Genomic DNA, 21,673 nt, shown 5'->3' on the forward strand with positions numbered 1-21,673 from the left:
TTTATTTTCATCATCATGCAGTCAGTTCTTACTTTTCTCATAATTTATGATTTCTTCTTTAAACCTGTGACTTGGTATAATTCTGGATGATTTTTCCTGCCTTTCCTCCCAAACGTGATAATTGTCAGGGTAACTATAAATATAAAGATTCTTCACATTCTTTTTGTTCACCGTATAGAGGTAATAACACAATTCTTAGTGGCATTTCAATGTCTCACTATTATAAATATTTAAATCCCAAACAAACAAGAAAGATGAAAGTATGTAGAACAAAAATAAATGTTTTAGCTAAACTATTTGGGGTAAACCATTAATTATGAAAAGCACCTACGTTTTGGTTTATACTTCACTATAAACTTCCAACTTTTGGGATATGTGGTCATTATAGATCAATGCCTGGTGAGTGGCTACTCCGTGACAGAGTAAAGACTACACTCTAGTGTCTTCATGTCAATTTCTACTTTTTCAACCAATGCTTTTCTCTTTATTCCATACCCTTTGAACACATTTGAATGGGAACCTCCAATAAAAATATTGTCCTGGTGTTTTTAATAACTCACTAACTTTCATTAGAGGAGAGCCCAAGACAGATTTGTGCCAAACCACTGTGTTGTACATAAGTGACATTTTAGTTTGACTTTGCAATAATTGTCTTGCCACTACAAACAGTAATGTAAACCACCCAAATCATTTACTTCATCTCTTTACACATAATGCTGTTTGCCACGGTATTTCTATCTCTAGGTATTTCTCATACCATAGCATATTTGCCATTAGATGAAGACAATATATTCCTTTGGATTTATGTTTTTCACTTCCATTTTCATATTATATTACCAAACTGATGATCCCTTCCAACATTTTAATTCAATTTTATTATTCAATTTCACCAATTGTATTAACATTACAAGATATTTTTTAAAAATTTTATTTATTTATTCATGAGAGACACAGAGAGAGAGAGGCAGAGACACAGGCAGAGGGAGAAGCAGGTTCCATGCAGGGAGCCCGACGTGGGATTCGATCCTGGGTCTCCAGGATCACGCTCCAGACTGAAGGCGGTGCTAAACTCCTGAGCCACCTGTGTTGCCCAGCATTACAAGTTAAAGAGATGTTGCCAGCATCAGGATGTTGTGTAGAATCTGTAAAAATATAATGCACAATATAACTGGAAATATTAACAGAAAGGGATTTCATACTCTATGTCACTTTCCTCCTCAGAATCGATTTCCATTTGGTGCCATGTTGCCACATATTCTAGGAATACACCAATATTTTTCTTTCATGTCTTGGAGAAAGATTCTCTTCTATCCTTTAGGTTAGTCACAGGCATCAACCTCATATTCCTGGGTATTTTTAGATGGTTGCTTTTAAAAGCTTTCTATTTTCATTTTCTTCATCTTAGATGTCATGAGTGCAAAATTGGATAAACTCATGTTAGCATTGCTCTTGAGTTATTTTTTCCCTCTATTTCCAATTCATGATCTATACATACACACTTGATAAGTACATACTTGTATAAAATTCTTATCATCCATTGTTCAAAATTATAGTTGAGTTCCCATAAAGATATTTGAAGCTATTTTTCTGTATATTCCTTTAATCTTTCCAGAAGTAAACATTTCCCATAATAAAGGCCCAACCAGCTGCACTAAGCAAGACATATGAATAAAAACACTGTTTAAGATATCCTTTGGATTCATATAAATTCAGAGGTTTTGTTTACTCAAAATCAGTTGTAAGCTACTAATCATGTATGGCATGAACCTTAATGAAGTTTAGGAGAAACTAAATATATAATTGACCAGAAGGGAAATCTGAAGGTCTGCCTCTAAAACTTCTCATTGTTTAGAACTCCTCTATCTATAATCATAGCTTAGATGCATATCTAATATTTTGATACAAATAATTTAATTCCATATCTCCACTTTCTATCTTAATTTGCTTCATCGTAACACTCAAATTTACCAGAAGTCGTTTATTATTCCAAAGTTCTAACCAAGCAGACTTTCACTCAAAACATAAAAGTCAAATCTGTCAAGATCGGCTCAGCTCCTGACCTGACCAGTCCCTCTGGTGACAGAATTTTCTGCTTCAGAATGCCTGCAGTAAGTTCTGCTCATAGGAGGTGATCTTTGATTTACCATTTGAAAGGCTATATGACATCCTTGAACCTGCAATGGGCATAATGCTGGTGTCACCACCCCTCTCCCAGTTACTGTGAGGATTAGAGCACTGAACAAGCTAAACAGAGTTCATGGTATATAATAATGGTCAACAATTGTTTATTGACTAAAGAAATAAAGGATGAATGAGCCACATGCTTGTATATGTATTTTCTTCTTGTAAGAATGTTGTGATATTTCTAGAAGCCCGTATAAGCAATGTCAGGCCAATGCTGGACAAAGTAATAAGAATTTATAGAAGTCTCTTCATTGGTTAGAAATTCTGGACTAATCATCACGCCTCACAATCAGATAGGGGTTAAGATGGGTTTAATTTCATGCTTCACAAACTTGTTGCAATAACTTTATTGACAAGTCTGGGGGCGGGAAATGAAAACTTCAAATGTTTCTGATATATATGTGCATGTATTTTAAAATTATATGTAAGGCCAACAGAGCTTTTTCTTATAATTATTTTCAAAACTAAACTTCTTGCACTATAGATTCTGTTCTTTATAGATGGGTAATTTAAAATCCAATTATCGCTCATATACATCAAAATAACACATTTGATATTTATATTTATCACAGATCTGCCATTTAACACCTCCATATTATGTTCTGCTTTCCTCCTATGATCACATTCCAAAATACATTCTACAGTCCAATTTTTTTGCTTTTTTATCATGAATATGACATTCATATTGTGAAATAAGTGCATTCAATCAAATGCCAGTTATCTGTACCAGGTAGCTTTACCTACACTGCCTAGAATATAGAAGCAGCTCAACACTGCTGTCATTGTTATTTGCATATCACTATTTACAATATTCACTACCGAATAATTGAACAGTGATCTTGATAAATTGACTGATGTTGCTTAACTATTCTTTGTTCATTGATTTCCCCGCCTCTCCAAATTAAATGGAATAAGGTAACGAAGAGACAAAATTTCTTCTCTAGAACAATCTCCACTGGCTAATTAGTTATTACAAAGACTTCATGTAAAGAGATCCTCCAGAGTGCACGGTAGGCTCTCAGCCTGTGCCTTCTAATGGCTTGCAATCTTGTTTGTTCACTCTTGCCTTCTGAATGCATTGGTTTGGTTTTATAACACCAATCCTTACCAGAAGTGCTATATACTCATAACAAATGAGAAGTACAACTTTATTTCCTGTAATGGTTTGGAGACTGTCCCATGCTATTTGGAAGAATTGGATTTCCAGTAAAACCTAGGTCCCCAGGTAGCCTGGAACTCAGTTTCAAGCTGAAATATGTCTTCATGTCATTTGAGGATTCAGGAAACCATAATGCACAATGAGAGGGCAGGCTTGGTTTGAATTTGTTACCTGCTCTGTTTTTCAAAGATTTGTACTTTGCTAATACCGATGAAAGTAATATTTTCCTGGTTAGCTCTTAAATCCTTGATATACTTTCAGAGCTCTTCTCCTCTCTGATTTATCCTGAAGATGAAGACTTATCCATGATCAGATTCCAATCCAGATGTATGACTTCAAGAATCCAGTGATGTGCACCTTTAAAATGTGATTTAACCCATGACCAAAGCAGCTGAACAGTGGCAAAGGTGAGACTTACAAAGAGACCTAAATCAAAATCACTGTAAATGTGTACATCTCACACTCCTAAAGAGCTGTCGTATAAAATTCTGCCTACAAGGAAAAAAAATATAGTAAACTGACAGTACCACTATGTGAATAAGAAAGACCCCATAACATACATTGTTAGTTGTCTTCCTAAATGGCCCTTTCTCCCCTTTGAAGAAATTACTGTCTGTGTTCAACCACAGGATTGCATTTCTAATAACCTTCCTTTAGATAGGCCCAGTTGCTAATATCTGGAGAACAATGATGGGAGCTGCACCTGTGTCTGATGACAGAGTCTTCCCCTTTTGGGACCAACAGTTGGGATGAGGCTGCTAGATCCAACCTAAATCGGGAACCGAGACTAGAGGTTTACCCTTGGCTGTGTCACTTCATAGGTCCCTCCTTTGAAGTAAGTGGTGGCAGCTCTCTGACCCTCTGTCTCTGGTACCTGTAAAAGGGAGATAGCAGGGTCTCCCGTGTCTGCTTCACCATGTTGAGACGGCTAGCTGTTACATTCAGGGACCCTTTGTCTTTACTTCTGTGGATTCCCAAAAATGAGATTGCCAGAAGCCTGCCATACAGAAGCAGGAGGTAAGTGTATGTGTGAGATACAATGTTTATTTATGCATTCTATATACATATGTATGTTCAGACATAAACATACTCTTCGAAATTAATTTTTCAAAATGTTCTATGAAATTCGTTTCCATTTTGGTTATTTCATCTTTTAGTGCTGTCAGGAGCTTGGCCCTTTCACAACTGATAAATCACCCACATTAATCTGTCTTCCACCCGCTTCCTTCAGAGTGTTCCCTCAGCCACAATAAGATCTGAATGTGTGCCTCTACACATGGCATCCCAAATTATAACCTCCCAAGTCTCAGGATTGTTTTCAAAGGGCTAAAAATTGCCATGCTCATAAAAACAAAACAAAACAAAAATGGCAACCTTGTTTGCCTTGCCAGTCTGTCAGAGCTTGAAAAACAAACTTCATCCCAGAAAGACAAACACACACAGCAAACATGGAGAAGGAGCTGCTGAGAGAGCCCAGAGAATCTCCAGGCCAAGGAACAATAGAGGAAAACGCAGCCAGACGGTGTGCGGAGAGGCAGCGGGCCGCACACATGGTGAACGAGAAGGAAAGAGCGTAACCCCAGCCGTGGAAATGCATGTGCTTGGGAGAACTTTCCCCTTTGCACACACCCGATCTCAAATGACAAGACGGCCCCGCCGTCAAAGCTCATACATGGGAAGCTGTGTCTGAGTTCAGCCTTGCTCATCCCTTCCTTTTGAAAGATTGCCAACTAGAAGGCACTGGTGAGCCTGGGTTCAATGAAGGCGTATTAACCTAGCCTGACTCCCTCCATCAGGTATACAGATACGCGGACCCCAACAGACACCAAAATCCCAATTTTGCAGATCATTGTTAGAGTGAATCAAAGCCAGTCAACTGCATATTTATTTCCTGGAAGGCTCCATTTTACAATCTCTGATGAGCTACAAAATAAAAAGGCGACTTTGGCGGATTTCTATATTAACAGTTTATATTAATATTCTACAGGAATCCTTTCTTCCAAGGAATCTCAAGTACTTGCAAGGAGATTGGATGCTGCCCCAGCTCTGGTTCCAGCAGGAATAAATGGCAGTGCTTGGCAGCCACGGTGCAAACCTTAGCGATGTCTCAGGGATGTGAACACAAAGCCGCACATGTTACAAGTAAGTCTTCATTCACACACACTCCGGTTGGTCTGTCAAAGCTTGGCAGCTGTTGGCCCCAGGAGGGTCAGGACAGATCTATCCCTTGCGGAGGGGTCTAGAGTCAGTGCCATGCAAATAAATTCTTTCTGTGGCCAATGAACTTAGTGGTGCTATAGGGCACCCTTTGATGAAGCTTTTCTACTTGACGTCCGATGTTCTAGACTCTTCCCTATGTCAGGGAGTGCTTGGTGCGATCCTCGATCCTCTGAGGCTGCTAATTGTTACTGTGCACACTGTTCACATGAGGAATAAAAATTCAGGGGTAGAACTTGTCCAATGCCATAGCCAGTAAGTGGCAGAGTCAGGTCTGTAAGCCCAGGATTAGTGGTTCCCAAGCCCATGCCTTGTTACTCCACTGCTTTGACGCAGAGTGATTCCAATGATGGCAAGACATGGAATCCACTCTGTTTTGCTTACAGATACGGTGTTCTTTTCGCTTGACTGTGCTGAGGGAAAGGGGCTGAGGATTGTTAAAGTTCCTAGTGGCCAAGCTCCCAGTCATTCAAGTTCCCTTACCCTACCTCTTAATTCCATTCCACCTGGGACACATGGTAGGATCTCTTGTAAAACTATCTCTGGATAGCCTTTTTTTTTTCTTTTTGGTAAAAATTTATTATTATTATTATTATTATTATTATTATTATTATTATTATTTTTATTCATCAGAGAGAGAGAGAGAGGAAGAGATCAGGGGAGGGACACTGGGGGAGGGTCAGGGAGAGAATCTGAAGCAGACTCCATGCTGAGTGCAGAACCCAACGTGGGGCTTGATCTCACCACCAGGAGATCATGACCTGAGACAAAACCAAGAGCTGGCTGCTTAACCATCTGAGCCACCCAGGAGCCCCTGAGCATCAGCTTTAAGACTAGTAGGAGGACACAGTGTCTCCCTAGATTGCCTCAATAATAAAAGAACATGGACACAGTTCTCTTTGATTTTCTATTTAATTCTCTAACTATGAAAATATTCATTAATTGTGTATTTCATGGTAGGACAGGGTATGGACCAGATTGACCAAGTGCCTCATTTTCCTCAGTGCAAAATTTAAAGAGATGTCAAAAAAATGTTAATTATGATTAATGATATTTCAATGTAACATTTAAAAAGCCAAAAATAAAGGGCAAAAAATCATGATAAAAATATAAAAGTCTTAAATAAAGATAAGATCAGTATTAGCAGCTGTTCCCTTTGCCTCAGGCTCCAATGAGCTCAGCGCAGCCTGTGCTAGACACTAAGCCTCTAGAGACCCACCAGGCCCCGGAGGGTAAGGACTTCTTAGAAATCTGATCTCACGGGATACCTGAGTGGCTCAGCGATTTGGTGCCTGCCTTTGGCCCAGGGTGTGATCCTGGAGTCCCAGGATCGAGTCCTACATTGGGCTCCCTGCGTGGAGACTGCTTCTCCCTCTCCCTGTGCCTCTGCCTCTCTTTCTCTCTCTGTTTGTCTCTCATGAATAAATAAAATCTTAAAATCTGATCGCAGTATTTGATGCAAATAACATCAGTTTCCCCACCTTTAAATTGGGAAAAACAGTTTGTCCTTCAAAAGAAAGGTATTAGAAAGTCACTGGAGGGGACTCAACTTAGTTTTCCTGATGTTGAGCTAGAATGAGGCTAGACATGAGTGCAATCTTACAAGATAAACTCTTATGTTTCCACAAAGGCCAGGTGGTGACTATGAATCACAGCAGCTACACGTAGCATGACAGACAAAAGCCACGGTAAACTTACTGTTCCTTCTGTCCATGGAAACTTCCGTGTGGTGAAGAATCCTGCTACACACCCCAAGGCAGCTTTTGTGGATTAGAGTAGCAAGGGTCACTGTGGACTCCAACGGCAAGTGTGATGGCCACTTCTTCTAGTCAAGGGTAATACAAATGAGACAGAAGAAACGAAAGGCGGACTGCCTGTGGGGGCAGCGCTAGTGGAGGGAAATGGAAATAAAGACCAAAACCAGGTCCCCTTGCCCTTGGTCTGTGTCACCTTGACTTGTGAACATGCATTCAAGTAAACCTTCCCAAGTCCATTCTGCAATGAATGACGCAGGTTGGAACTTGGCAAATATTAATTAAATACGTTAGAAGAAATTCATTACATACACAAATGTCATTGCTTCATTGTAAAATGACAAAGCATGCGTGGAGGGATGTCACGACTCTTTCCTTTTACGGACAAAGAACATGCATCCAGGAAATTACATGATGTATCTGAAACCACCCACCCTTCGTGGGGCAAGCAGATTATTATCTCATCCCGGCCACTAAGTCCAGGCTTCAGGGAGATGGGAGATAAAAGCACATCTCTCAAATATCTGTCTGCGGCTTTCTGTCCACAAAGGTCAAGGCTCTTTAAGGAAAAGCCAGTCTTCAACTGATTTCAGACACCGTTATGGAATTCCTGGTAGTACTTTTATTTTTTTTTTAATTTATTTTTTATTGGTGTTCAATTTACTAACATACAGAATAACCCCCAGTGCCCGTCACCCATTCACTCCCACCCCCCCACCCTCCTCCCCTTCTACCACCCCTAGTTCGTTTCCCAGAGTTAGCAGTCTTTACGTTCTGTCTCCCTTTCTGATATTTCCCACACATTTCTTCTCCCTTCCCTTATATTCCCTTTCACTATTATTTATATTCCCCAAATGAATGAGAACATATAATGTTTGTCCTTCTCCGACTGACTTACTTCACTCAGCATAATACCCTCCAGTTCCATCCATGTTGAAGCAAATGGTGGGTATTTGTCATTTCTAATAGCTGAGTAATATTCCATTGTATACATAAACCACATCTTCTTTATCCTTTTATTTTAACCTATATATTAAAAAGCTGAAATCCTCAAAATATTAAATGTGGAGTTACCATAGGATGTAGTACTTCTACTCCTGGGAGTATAAACAAGTGGAATAAAAACATGTGTCCACACAAAACTTGGATGTGAATGTCTATCAACCAATGAATGGGTAAACTAAGTGTGGAACGTCTGCACAACGGAATTCTATTCTGCAACAAAAAAGAATGGAGCACTGACATGTGCTACTATGAGGATGAGCCCTTAGTACGTGATGAGTGACAGAAGCCAGACACAGAGGAGCATAGTTCTACAATTCTATGTACATGAAATGTCCAGAACATTTCATGGGGAGGCAGTAAGGAATGACCGGTCATGGGTATGGAGCTTCTTTCTGGGCAATGAATGTGCTCTAGAATTAAGTACTGGTGATGGTTGCACAATTTTGTGAATATGCTAAAAGACAGTGAATTGCACATTGTATTTAACTTTTTTTTTTTTTTAAACCAGGCTCTGCGCCTAACTGCCTAACATGGGGCTTGACCTCATGACCTAAAATCAAGAGTCACGCTCTACCCACTGAGCCAGCCAGGTGCCCCCGAATGTCACACTTTAAATGGGTGAATTGTAAGGTTTGCCAATTGCATCTCACTGCACATTGTTTTGTTTTTAAACTCAGAATTGAACTAGGCAAGACCTGGCATCAAACTCTAGAAATCTGCGCCAAAAGTGGAGGCGTTTTCTAGGGGAGCCCCTGGGTGCCTGGGAAGGATTTGGGGGAGTGCAGGCTCAAAGCCCCAGAGGAGTTGAGACAAATGCCTGCGTACACAATCCAAGGGGAGAAAGGCAGGCACCCCAGCAGCAAGAGGGAGGCCACACAGCTAAGACTGGGAATACCTGAAATGATCCTCTGTCCTTCACCGAGCAGAGAGGTGAAACTGAGGAGGCTTGAGTCCAGGCAGGGACATGGAGACCCAGGGGCGAGCATCCTGGGGTGTTCCCTCACAAAGGCACACAGAGCAGGAGGCAGTCATGACCATGAGGGCCCAGGATGTCCTGGTAAGCAGGGGTGCTGGTGCAGCAGGAGCCCTAGTTCTGGGTGAGTGCAGCTGGGAGAGGTATGGTGTGTGGCCACAGGATGCATCCATGAGCCCCTCTCCTCAGCGATTTCCAACCCAGTATGGATGGAGTATCTATTGAATTCTTTGGCAACTCAGCATTTTAATTCACATAGCTGGAGGGAGCAGGGGCAGAGGCCATGTGGCACCTGATTCAGGATTTCCCACCCCACTGCTCCCAGGCTGTCTCAGCTCTAGTTGGTGATCCCACAGCCTCAAAGCAGTGGGGCTGTCATCTGGGCACTCAGCAACGAGCACCGTGGGCTCCACACACCCTTACCCTGAAATGACCTGTCAAGCTCATCTGCGGGTCCACTCAGGTCCAGCTTCTCTCTGCTGACTTCCCCTGCAGCAGGCGTGGGCATCTTTCCCCTGCAGACTTTCAGGGGGAGCCGCATGGTTCTGCCCCCTGCCCCACATGATGGCTGGCCCTCTCTGGGGTTTCCTGCCTCTCCACACACAGTCCACAGAGTGGGAGGCACCCCTGTCTCCGCATCCATGCAAGTCCAGGGCTGCCTGCTTCTTTGCCTCTTGCCCAGAAAGTAGAGGGCAGAACTTCTCTTCCCTTCAGAAAATCATTCTACTGTCTTTTTCTTCCCCACTTAACTCTCTCTCATGACCCCAGTTTCAGGGTCTACAGAGAGGTAAGGTGGTGGGATGGAGAGGCATGGACTTGGCACATTCTTGCCTTAATTTCTCTGCCATGAATCCTTTGCATTGAAGGAATCCTTTCAATTCCTCTGAAAGCCTCATACTTGAAACTGAAAAACTGGAAGAAAACACGTTCCTTGTCAGCTCTCTGGTGGAAGTTCCACCCCTGAGCCCACTAACCAAGATCAGACCAGCCACTTGAGTGTCGTTACGGGGCAGTGCAGGAAATAAATAACAGGGACAAGAAACCAAAGCCAAGCACCAATAGATCTTTGTGTTTTAAAACACACAGCGGTCCACAAAGCAGTGCTATGTTTATTCTCATTTATTTATTTTATTTTAAAGATTTTATTTATTTATTTGAGAGAGAGAGAGAGAGAGAGAGAGAGCATGAGTAGGTGGAAGGGGAAGAGGGAGAGGGAAAAGCAAAAGCAGACTCTCCACAGAGCAGGGAGCCTGATGCAGTTCTAGGACCCTGAGATAATGACCTGAGCCAAAGGCAGACACTTCACAGACTGAGCCACCCAGGCACCCCCTTTTTATTCTTTATCTTGTTTATAAATGAGGCATTCTCTCAATAAATATTCATTGGATACCAGATAGTCTTCTAAAGGATAACTGTGGTTAAAGGTAAATTCAAAGCTACTTTGAATTTGTAGCTAACTTAAATTATGAGGTGTTTTTCCCCCCTCTATATTATCAAGCCGTTAAGGCCTGAATTGTGTCCATACGCCTCCCCCCACACCACCGCCCCCAACCAAAATTCATATGTTGAAGTTCTAACTCCCAGTTACCTTGGAATGTGACTGTGTTTGGAGATTGGGCTTTTAAAAAGATAAGATAAAATGAGGTCATATGCATGGACCTAATTCAGTACGACCGGTGCCCTTATAAGAGGAGACTGGGACACACACAGACAAGGAGGACAGACCATGTGAGGACACAGCAAGAAGGCAGCCATCTGCCAGCCAAGAAGAGAGGCCCCAGGAGAAACCAGCCCTGCTGGTAGTTGATCTCAGATATCAAGCCTCAAGAACTATGAGAAAATAAATTTCTATTGTTTAAATACCCGGTACTGTGTTATGGTGACCTTAGCAAATGAATACACTAGCTCATTGTTTTAATCAACAAGTGTCTAAATTATGGAATTATAGAGAAACAAAAAAGGTTTTGATTTCCTTGTTCCATAAATGTCTGCCATTTGCTGGACCTGCTGAGCTCTGGGAAGACAGTCACAGAAAGAACCCCTCCTGCCTTTGAGGAGGATTCATTCCGAGAGGGTACAAGTGACGGGGTGGAGTGAGGGATGGGACTGTAGTGTGTTCATCTGCAGGAAGCATGACTATCCAGTCTTACGTTGCAGGAGGAGATTGCTCTCTGACCGTCAAAGAGGAGTAGTGAGTGATTCAAGAGCTTAAGGGAATTGTAGGACAAAACTCTAAAAGACTTCTACTGATTACAGAAAAAAATAAAAAAATAAAAAATTTCTTAGAATGTTTTAAAAGACCCTCAATGACTTAGCCTCCACCTTCTACTCCACTCATCTGGTACTCATCCTACAGCCCCATTGGACTGCATACAACTTGTCAGACACCTAAGATGTTCCATGCCATGGCCTTTGCTGGGGATACTTTTGCAGGTAAAGTCCCCCCATCTGAGCTGTCTAGCGAATAGTTCCTCAATTCCTTGAGATTTCACTCAAAGGTCACCTTCTCCCAGGCATCTTTCCAGATATCCCCAAGTAGAATGAAATATTCCCTCTTTACCTCCATTATAGTCTGTGCAGGCAACTATTTGTAGCCCATATGACACTATGTTCCTCTGATTTATTTATAGACTTGACTCTCCTTATTGTATTATAAGCCTCTTAATAGTAACAACCATGATTTATTCATGTTGATATCACCAGTACCCTTAGTAGATGCTTAGTACGCTTTTGTTGGCTGAACGCACATACAAAGACACTGGAATTGCAAGGAACACTGTGCATAAAAGGCAGCCACTTGTTAAATGTGGAAGGCATGTACAGAGTTAGAGTCTAGAGCTAGGAACCAGTGCATAAAAAGTAGGCTGGCCACTTATGTAGGGCTTCCAGATTTAACAAATAAAAATAAAGGATGCCCAGTTAAATTTGAGTTTCAAATAAATAATAATTAATATTTTTAGGTATAACGTACCTCATAAAATACATTTATATTAAAAAGAATTTTTTTAAATTTTAGTCATTTTTTTTGGTCTGAATTCAAATTTTACTTGGTGTCCTGTATTTTATCTGGCAACCCTTATCATACATCATGCTAAGGAGCTTATGCAGCTAACTGCACGTAATAGAGAGAAAGATACATGGCTTTAGTAGACCCTTTGTTTAGATCATACCTCTTTCCGAGTGATAAGGTAGGCAAAGTCACGGCTGTTACCCTCCTTGTGTTCTTAAATCTGTAATCAGCTCTGGAGTCCAGTGAAGGAGAATTAACCTCAGAGATTAAGCAAGATTCTGCACAATGGAATCCTAGATGCACCAATGCTATACTACATGGAAAAAAGAGAGGAGAGGGTGAGGAGATTAAAAAAAAAAAAAAAAGAAAGAAAGAAAGAAAAAAGAAAACAACAAACAGCCGATATGGCCTTGGCCTTCATCAGAGATTCACACAGCTTTGGGGATATATTTCCAAAGCTGAAACTTGAAGGGAAATCACATGGATTTTATGCCACCCTTCCCAGAATTTTAAGCAGAGGCCAAATGAATGTTTCCCCAGAATCCCCCATCAATTGCAACTACTGACATTCGCGTCGGTCTCGTGGCACCTGCTCCCACCAAATGCTAGTGTTCAACATTTCTCGCAGTGTTTCTAAACGCGCATTTGCTCACTGCTACCAGCTAGGAACAGATGCACCAGAGAGAACCTATTTGAAAGTGGGTGGCTTATTATGAACAACTTAGGGTCTATAAAAAAAATCCCAACAAGAGCTGGAAGAAAAAAATAAAAACTGCCAGAAGCTCTAAAAAATCTCTTCAGAAGAGAACAGAGTGGTTATCTGGAAATTCTGCAAATATGTAAAGGAAACTTGTTTTAGCACCGCTTTGCACTTTAGTACCATTTCCTAAAAGTTGCCTCTAACTTGGACTCTCATACAATTGAGTGATTGCCCTACCACAAAGACTTCTTCTTAAGGCCAGTTGGGAGCTCTTGTAGCACAAACCTAAAGAGAGTAGTCCTGCATTGGATGAAAATATCCATTTTCTTGGTTCTCACTATCTAATGGCACAGTGATAGTACAATTCTTATAGTTCAATTGTTTCATGCAGTCATTTCATATGATGGAGCTGCTAGTCTATTTTATCCAAAATGGCAGCCATGAGACACATAAGGCTACCGAGTACTTGCAAGGTGGCTGGTTTGAATGGGGAAGGGCTGTGCATACAAAATGCAAACCAGATTTTGAAGACTTAATTATAAAGGAATATATGATATCACTAATGATTTTTATATTGATTATATGTTGGAGTGATAGAATTTTGGATAAATTTGGTTAATAAAATACATTCTTAATTTCACCTGTTTCATTTTTTTAATGACCAAAAGTTTTTAAATTATATTTTTGGCTCATCTGTTTGGCTTTCATTAAAATCCAAGGCATATTTTAATCAAAGTTTAACAATTTTTTAGCTCAATGAAGAAACTATTCAAGATTTTCCACCTTTGACATGAGCTCCAAGAGTCTCTGGTGTAAGTATGAAAGACCTCAACGTCAAGGTGGAGGGAGAAGGTCTGAAGGATATGTAAGATTCTGATAAACAACTTAGTCAACAAATAAAGGAGAAACTCAGAGTACTGTTTAAGTTATACGCTGGGCCTGACCTTGTATTGTATTTGGTTTGTATTATGCAGCTCAGAATTCTTAAACAGTCTCATAACATTTTGAACAACTCGTGCTGTTTGTGCAGAGATTTTCATCTCAGTGACGCTGGAGAACAAGATTTCAACATGAACTAAAGCAAACTTTGAACACTGTTTGGTCACTGATTTATCCAAGAAACATTCCCTGAACCTTCCCTGAGTGCCAAGAACTGACACTAATTATAGTGGGAATAGCACAGAACTGGTGACATGGGGTAGAGTCAGATTTGAGGGCAAACCTACAAGGGCAGTATAGCAGCCAGTACAATTGGGTATCCACATGCAGAAAAGTGAAGTTGGATCCACATCTCACACCATGAAAATATTAACTTGAAATGGGTCAAAGGCATAAAGATAAGAACTAAATTATACTGAGTGATGGGCATTAAGGAGGCGCATGATGAGATGAACACTGGGTGTTACACCATATGTTGGCAAATTGAATTTAAATAAAATTTGAAAAAATAAATTAAAATTTAAAAAAATAACTAAATTATAGTACTCTTCGATGAAAATAAAGGCATACATATTCATGATCTTGGATTAGACAATGGATTCTCAGAAATGACACCAAAAGCACAAGAAACAAAAGAAAAAGCAGATTAATAGGACTTCATAAAAATTGTAAACTTTTGGGCTTCAAGGGACACTACCAAGAAAGTGGAAAGACAACTCATAGAGAGGGACAAAACATTTGCAAGTCATATATCTGATAAGAGATTTGTGTCTAGAATATATAAAGAACACTTAGAACTCAACAGAAAAAAACAACCCAGTTTGAAAGCAACAAAGAATATGAATAGACATTTCTCCAAAGATGACATCCAAATAGCTGATAAACACACAAAAAGACACTCAGCATCATTAGTCATGAAGAAAATGCAAACCCAAACCATAGTGGGATACCATTTGCCACCCACTAGCATGGCTATAGTCAGAAAAGCAAACAATGGCAAGTGTTAGGGAGAACACTGAAAAATTGGAACCCTTATATGTTGCTCCTGAGAGTGTGAAATGGTGCAACCACTTTGTAAAACTAGTTTGACTATTAAACACAGAGCTATCAGATGACCCAGTAATTCAATTGCTAAGTATATCTTTGAATATCTTTGAAAGACATGAAAACCTATGTCTACACCAAAAAAGATTGTAACACAAACACTCACAGCATTATTCAGAATAACCAAAAGGTAGAAACAACCCAAATGACCATTAATGACCATTAACTGATAAATGGATAAACACATGTGCTACATCAATACAATGGAGTATCACTCAGCCTTAAAAAGGAATGAAGTACTGAACACACTAGAACATGGATGAACCTCAAAAACATTATATTAAGTGAAACAAGCCAGATGCAAAAGGCCACATGGTGTGTGAGTCCATTTACATGAGAAACACAAGGAACAGAAATATCCATCGTGACCAAAGTAAATTGGTTGTTGCCGGGGGTGGGGTAGGGGTGGTGGTGGCGGAAAACCAACAGTAACTGCTTCTTTCACGGGTGATAAAAACATGCCAGAATTAGATAGTGGTGATCGTTGCACAATTTTGTGGCTGTACTAAAGCACATTGAATTACAAGTTTATGAAAGTGACTTTGTGGGAGGTGATTATATCTCAAAAAATGCGACTCTGGGAAGTTTGAGGTTTGGGGAGACTTCCACAAACTGATAATGTATTTATCCATGCAATATATACACATATTGAGCATGTACCATAAGCCATGGCCCTTTTTGACCTTGTTATATACATTTGTGATCCAACTGATTCTTTACAATGACTGGAAATTAAGTTTTTAGTACCCACGTTTCAAAGATGAGGATACTGAGCCTCGGAGACCTAACAGTATGGATTATAAATTAATGAATAAATAAATATTAAAATTATTTAGAAAACGTCCTTATTCTTACACGGTTCTGAACCCATTTCAAGCGGTTCTTGATGACAGCACAGGTCTCTTCCTGGGTGGAATCTGCACAAAGTGGTTTCTACCTTGTTGACAGCCATCTAAGCATCTCCGTTGGGCAGTTCGTCCTGGAGAGGAGAACCAGATCTCATCTGCCTCCCATTACTCTGCCACTGATACGGTGGCTGAGGCTTCGAGGCCCCGACTGTTGTGTACTCACTAACAGAAGATTCCCTGCTCAGGGGCCAATTCACATTTGGTGAAACCAAATAGCATTAACCAAATGTTCTCATTTAATCTACAAATGACCCCTCTGTAATTAATATGAAAAGGCTGGGTTCGTGAAGTGGAAGCAGCAGACTCCACATTGCATCTATCTGGGTACAACATAAAGGCAAGTGATTCAAAGAGGTTTTGCCCTGGATTTTTGTAGCACTAACCAGTCTGCAGTTTCCCCCCTGGACCATGGGGGACGTGAAGAAGTCTGGTCTGTCAAGTCTCTTCCTGAAGGTGGGCTGTCAGATGAGGCCCAAGAGGGAAGGTGGTGGTAGGAGGTGAGCAGCTACAAGGTTCTGGGGAATGTGTGGCCATGGGTGAGAGTTTGCAGGGGGTCCCGAGGTCAGCAGGAAACATGGCAGGCAGAGCCGGAAGCGTGGCCTCTGAGAGGGAGCGACGGGATTGCTTTCTACCAAGCTCTTGCAAAGTCTCAGGGAAGGGGGTGATTCTGTGAAGCATCCAGAGATGAGTAAGTCTCAGAATCTGGCTTCTTTTGAGAGGAAAGCCAAGCATGGAGTAAAAGATAAAATAAATACAAAATAATATTTATTAAATGCCAACAAAGGCACAGATAGGAAGTATTCTCAGAATTTAATGAAGGGGAAATTAGAAGGTGGAGGGAAGAGGCAGAGAGAACAAAACAGAGGAATTTTAGAGGGGCGGGACTTCATCTGACCTGCAAAGGTGGATTCCAGTGGGAAGGAAACCAAGGGAGGGAGAAGCCAGCCCCCTCCACTGGCCTGGGAGTGGGGTGGGGGCCTTATTTAAAAGGAAACCTCCAGAAATGAGAACAGGGCTGCTGGTGCATTTTCATCCGACAGCACTGTACTGTTCTTTGAAAATAACCCTTTTGAAAGCAGAAGCTCTCCTTTAAAAAATTAATACAGTCCTTGTGGACCATCTTTCTCATACTGCACAGGAGCTCATAGGCACGCACAAGAGCGGGGACCCCGACCAGGACCCAGGCAGTTAGCTTCCCGGCTCCAGCACCTCAGCTGCCTGGGGATCGAGTATCTCACCTGGCTGGGAAGGGCAGAGTCAGATAGAACCAGAGAAGCCCAGCTACATTGGGAGGCCCATTCCAGTGACCCTGAGGTTAGCCAGTGGACACAGGGAAACTTTATGGGGTGGGGGGTGGTTTCCTAACCCCAGGCTGGAGGAAGCTGGAGCCTGTGTCGCTGTGCAAGTTGATGGATCCAAGGTAGGCATCATACTCTCTTCACCAGCTCATTTCTGGAAGTTCTAGAAGATGCTATGATGGAAACAAGGGCCCACAGGAAGAGGCCTAGACCCGATCTGAGGGCCTGGAGTGGCCCCAGCTCTGCCACCTTCCGGGACGGCATACTTCTTTGGGACACTCATGTCTAGGACCCTCGTTTTCATCTGATGAGTGGAGGGAAGGGAACTGAACATAGTTCAAGTGCACAGTTGCCACATTTGGTCACCATTCCCCAGGACGCCCTGTGAGTAGATGCTACTGTCTCCATTTTACGGGGAAGAAGGAGTTGGTGGCACTCATCCAACCAAGTAGCTGGTAATCAAAACTCCTGGGTGTCACTCGGACCAATCCTACCCAGAGCCTCAGCTCAGTAGACAATAATTTCCTGCTTTCAATGTGGGAAATGGTGTAACTCTCCCTCCTGCCTCCCCCACAGATGTTTGTGGACCAGAAAGAAATGAATGGACATGGTGGAGCGTACTGTGCCTCTCCATGTCCTTGAAGAGGAGGTCCCAGAGAGCAGGGACTGGCCTGGGCTAAGCATTTGGAGCTCATGGTCCATGAGTTCTGGCCCTCTGGTGCATGTGGTGAGGAGGGAGCAAGAGAGGAAAGGCCCCTCACCAAGTCAGATGAATAGACTCTACTCTCCCTTTGCTCTTGCAGAGAAGTCACTGTCTTCTGCTGCAGGCAGCTGGGCTCCCAGCTCATGAGGACCCATTTTCCCCAGGACACAGGAGAGAGTTGCCAGGCCTGGAGCACTTTATCCCCTCAGCCTGACCTCAGGCTCTGCGGGTGAGAATTACCACAGGCTCTGCTGAGGGCACTGGTTCAGGGAATACTGGCCCTGGGGACAGTGGGTCAGCTAGAACAAAATGTTCTTCCCTGCCAGGCCGGCCCAATTCCCGCGAACTGGCTGAAATCTGAGCCCACACAGCCCAATGCAGGCCAAATGGGATGGGCCACAGTAGGTTCTGTTTGTTTCTGGGGAGAGTGATCCGGGAGGAGGAACCAGAGAGATTCCCTATGAATGCATGGAGCGAGAGGGTAGCTGGAGTTGGACCTGCACTAGAAACCTTCAATGTTTAGGGACCCTCTCTGGGATCAGTCCCCACATCTGTAAAAGGGAAGTATTAATCCCTCTTCTGGAAGGTCACCCTGAGAAGGGAGTGAAATGAGGTGTAAAGTCACTGCTACACAAAGTTCAGGAAACCAAAGCCACTGTGCCAAGGATGCTGATGACCAGGAGGATGTCAGCCTCCTTGCATTACCAGAATCCTGAGATTCCTGTGTCTCAACTGTGCACCACAATTTACCGAGCACTTTCATGTCCTCGTTCCATCGGAGCTTCATGACAAGCCCCTGAGGCAGCCCTTCCCCTTCTTACAGATGAGGAAGTCATAGCTCACTGAGACTAAGTGACCTTCAATGATGACAGAAGGGGTGGGGAACTGAAGCCAGGGCCACTGGTTCGTCAGATCTGTCTCTCCCTCAGACTGGAAGCCGGCTCCCAGGCCCAAAGACTGCACCTCTATCACGAAGCTGGCTCATCTTCAGGGTTGCACTTTGGTGGACTGAGTGCTGGAGTCTTTGACATGCTTTCCAGCCAACAGGTGTCAGGGTGAATGCTTCTCCTTGAATAAGTAGGAACATAAATTCCATTGCACAAGTTTTCAAACAAACAAACAAAAAATAACAAAACATGCTTAGTCACTGGACCTTCCTTTGGATCCTTAAGTATGATTGATGAGAAAATGCAATTGCCAAATCGAGGTCATCTAGGAAAATCTTCAGAATCTTTCTCATGCTTTTCCAACCTGCTGTATGCAAAGAATCTAATGCATCCAGGGGAATGTGGGAGTAAGAGCCAGGAAAACAGGCGCGCATCTGGACCTGCCCTCTGCTGGGTGATGTTGGACGAGTCCCCGAAATTCTGGGCCCCAGTGTCAGCACCTTGAAATGAGAGCCATGGAAGACTCATGTTGCTCACCGTGGGCACACTCTGGAGGTACCACACCACGCATACCACACCATGCATCTGGTGCAGAGGAAAGGAGTGTTGGACCCGAGTGTGGACAGCAGAGGGGACACACAGGAGGAGCAAGCTGTCCTTCCCGACCTCTCATTCGCTCTCGATATTGGACTGAGCTGATTTACATTCTGACCACAACCTGTTACCACCCACCTGTTCCATCAACACACAAGGGCAAAGAATGTGTGCCAGGTCACCATCATGTCCTCCCAGAGGAGAACTCCTTGCTTGTTGTCTGGGAACCCCTCTGGAAAGCCACTCAAGAACCACATCCCTCCAGGGGCACAGGCAGATGTCTCATATCTGGTTTCAGACCTCGAGGTCCTGAGCTCAGGCCCCCTTGTCTCCCGGGTTCTTTCCTGGTCACCTGCTCATCTCCCTGTTATGACCTATTCCACCTGGCACCGATCCTCGCCACTCCGCCACCCCCTCATCCTGACTTTGCTCAGATCTCTGCTTCAGCAGTTCACACAGAGGCCCCTCTCTGCCACCATGTAGTGAGCAGACCCGGAGACCACCATCCCCTCCTCAGGCTCTGCATTCGACAATAATACTAAAATGTAATTCCACAGGACTTAAAAGTTATTGCATCATTGCCTGTAAGTTGCCTCATTCAGCAGTCACAATCCTGGGAAGAAGACACTTTATTTCCATTTTACAGTTTTGCAAACTGAAAGGCAGATACCATGGTCCTCAGGATCCTTGATTCCCTCACTCAGCTTGTCCAGCGCATGAGTAGAGGCAGAACAGAACCAGGGAGTGGGCAGGGATGGACCAGGCGAGTGACAGACGCGACCACCACCTGCCTCAGGGGTTACACACTCATGGTCTTCCGAGCTGGCACTGCTCTCCCTGTCTGAACTGTCTTTGGACTCCTTTTGTGGGGCTCCTGGGGAGAAAGGTCTTGGAGAGGTTGCCTTGTGAAGATGGAGTGACTAATATCCCAGCAATTTTTTTTCAATGTTCTTCCCACCTCAGATCCTGTGAAAGATGTTTTTCTGGGGGCCCAGCATACAAACCTGTGCACTGATTCTCTCCAAAACTGCATTTTGGCTCAAGAGGAATCCTTAGGGACCAAGAAGAGACCATGCTTTAAGGAATGAAAATACATCTTAATGCTAAAAGAGATTATAAATGGGATAAAATATTTGTTAGCACTGTTCCAAAAGCTTTGGGGAAACAAAAAAGCAGGAGAGAGGGACCATCCTCATGGGGGGGGCGGGAAACCTTGATTCTTGAGTATGGCAAAAATACAGAAATACGTTACCAACTCAGAAAAAAAAAAAAAAAACATGAAAAGAGGGGAATAGGAAGGGAAGGCAATGAGAATGAAGAAAAGTTGCTGAGCCCTGGGGTTTCTGTGTGTGGTGACCATGCACGCTTTTGTGTCCACTCCTTGTGGCCACTGAAGAGCGATGTCTGGGAAGAGTCCTCTGGGCCTCCTGGTAATGAATGGTTAGTTACTGAGTCAGTACTGGTGGCCTGGTAGCGGTCTCTCCAGTGTTTGAGAACAGTCGGTTCCATATGCTACAATGAACATTTCCTTGCCTGACTTTATTAATTTTCCTAGCAAGTTAGCTTTTTGCTTCTGACTCGAAGGTAAGCTTAGCTTACTTAGCCTTATCAGAATTAAACTATCAGAGTGGCTCTCAGGCCTCGGGGGCCGGGCCCAGTGATGGGGACACAGGGACCAGTACTCCATCTTCACCCTTTAAGGGGTAACTGTGGAAAGAAACTAACTCTACATGTTGAAATCTAAATGAGAAGAAATGTACAAACGAAAGGTTTATTGTTAATACTATGAAGGGATTTGTCTGTGGGCGTGTGTACTTAACCAGAACACTCACTGTAAGTTTATGGCAAATAATAAAACACTGTTGATTATTCTATTTTTCATAGAGATGTTTTTCAGCTTTATGTCACTCTTAATGTCTGTACATTAAGGATTTTCATTAATATATTCAAAATTGAAGACTCTTGCCTATTTGGACATATGAATATTGAACATGACTGCCAAGGTAGCAGGCAAAAAGATTAGAGTATTAGCACTAATAAGAAAAAGTTATCCAATTAATTTTGATTGATTGATTGGTTACAAGCTGTCAGAAATATGGTATAGTAAAAACCTCAAAGGCAAAATTCTCAGAGGGCATGCCATATCTCTAGAATGGAATCCACTTCTGTGACTTTGGTACAATGCAAAAATAATTAAGTAAAAACACATTTTGATCAATTTAATATAGAATACATTTT

At 42.5% G+C, this 21,673-nt stretch overlaps 1 long non-coding RNA gene across 1 annotated transcript; it reads right to left on the bottom strand.

The window, feature by feature from the left end:
- Positions 1 to 912: 912 nt before the first annotated feature.
- Positions 913 to 7,501, bottom strand: LOC140600763 (uncharacterized). The gene is made up of 2 exons (XR_012003934.1): positions 7,259 to 7,501; positions 913 to 1,142 (listed from the first exon to the last, which is right to left on the bottom strand). It is a non-coding gene; the product is annotated as an uncharacterized lncRNA (long non-coding RNA).
- Positions 7,502 to 21,673: the final 14,172 nt, after the last annotated feature.

This window comes from Canis lupus, chromosome 12 (genome assembly GCF_048164855.1).
Source record: "Canis lupus baileyi chromosome 12, mCanLup2.hap1, whole genome shotgun sequence".
Lineage (NCBI taxonomy): Eukaryota > Metazoa > Chordata > Mammalia > Carnivora > Canidae > Canis > Canis lupus.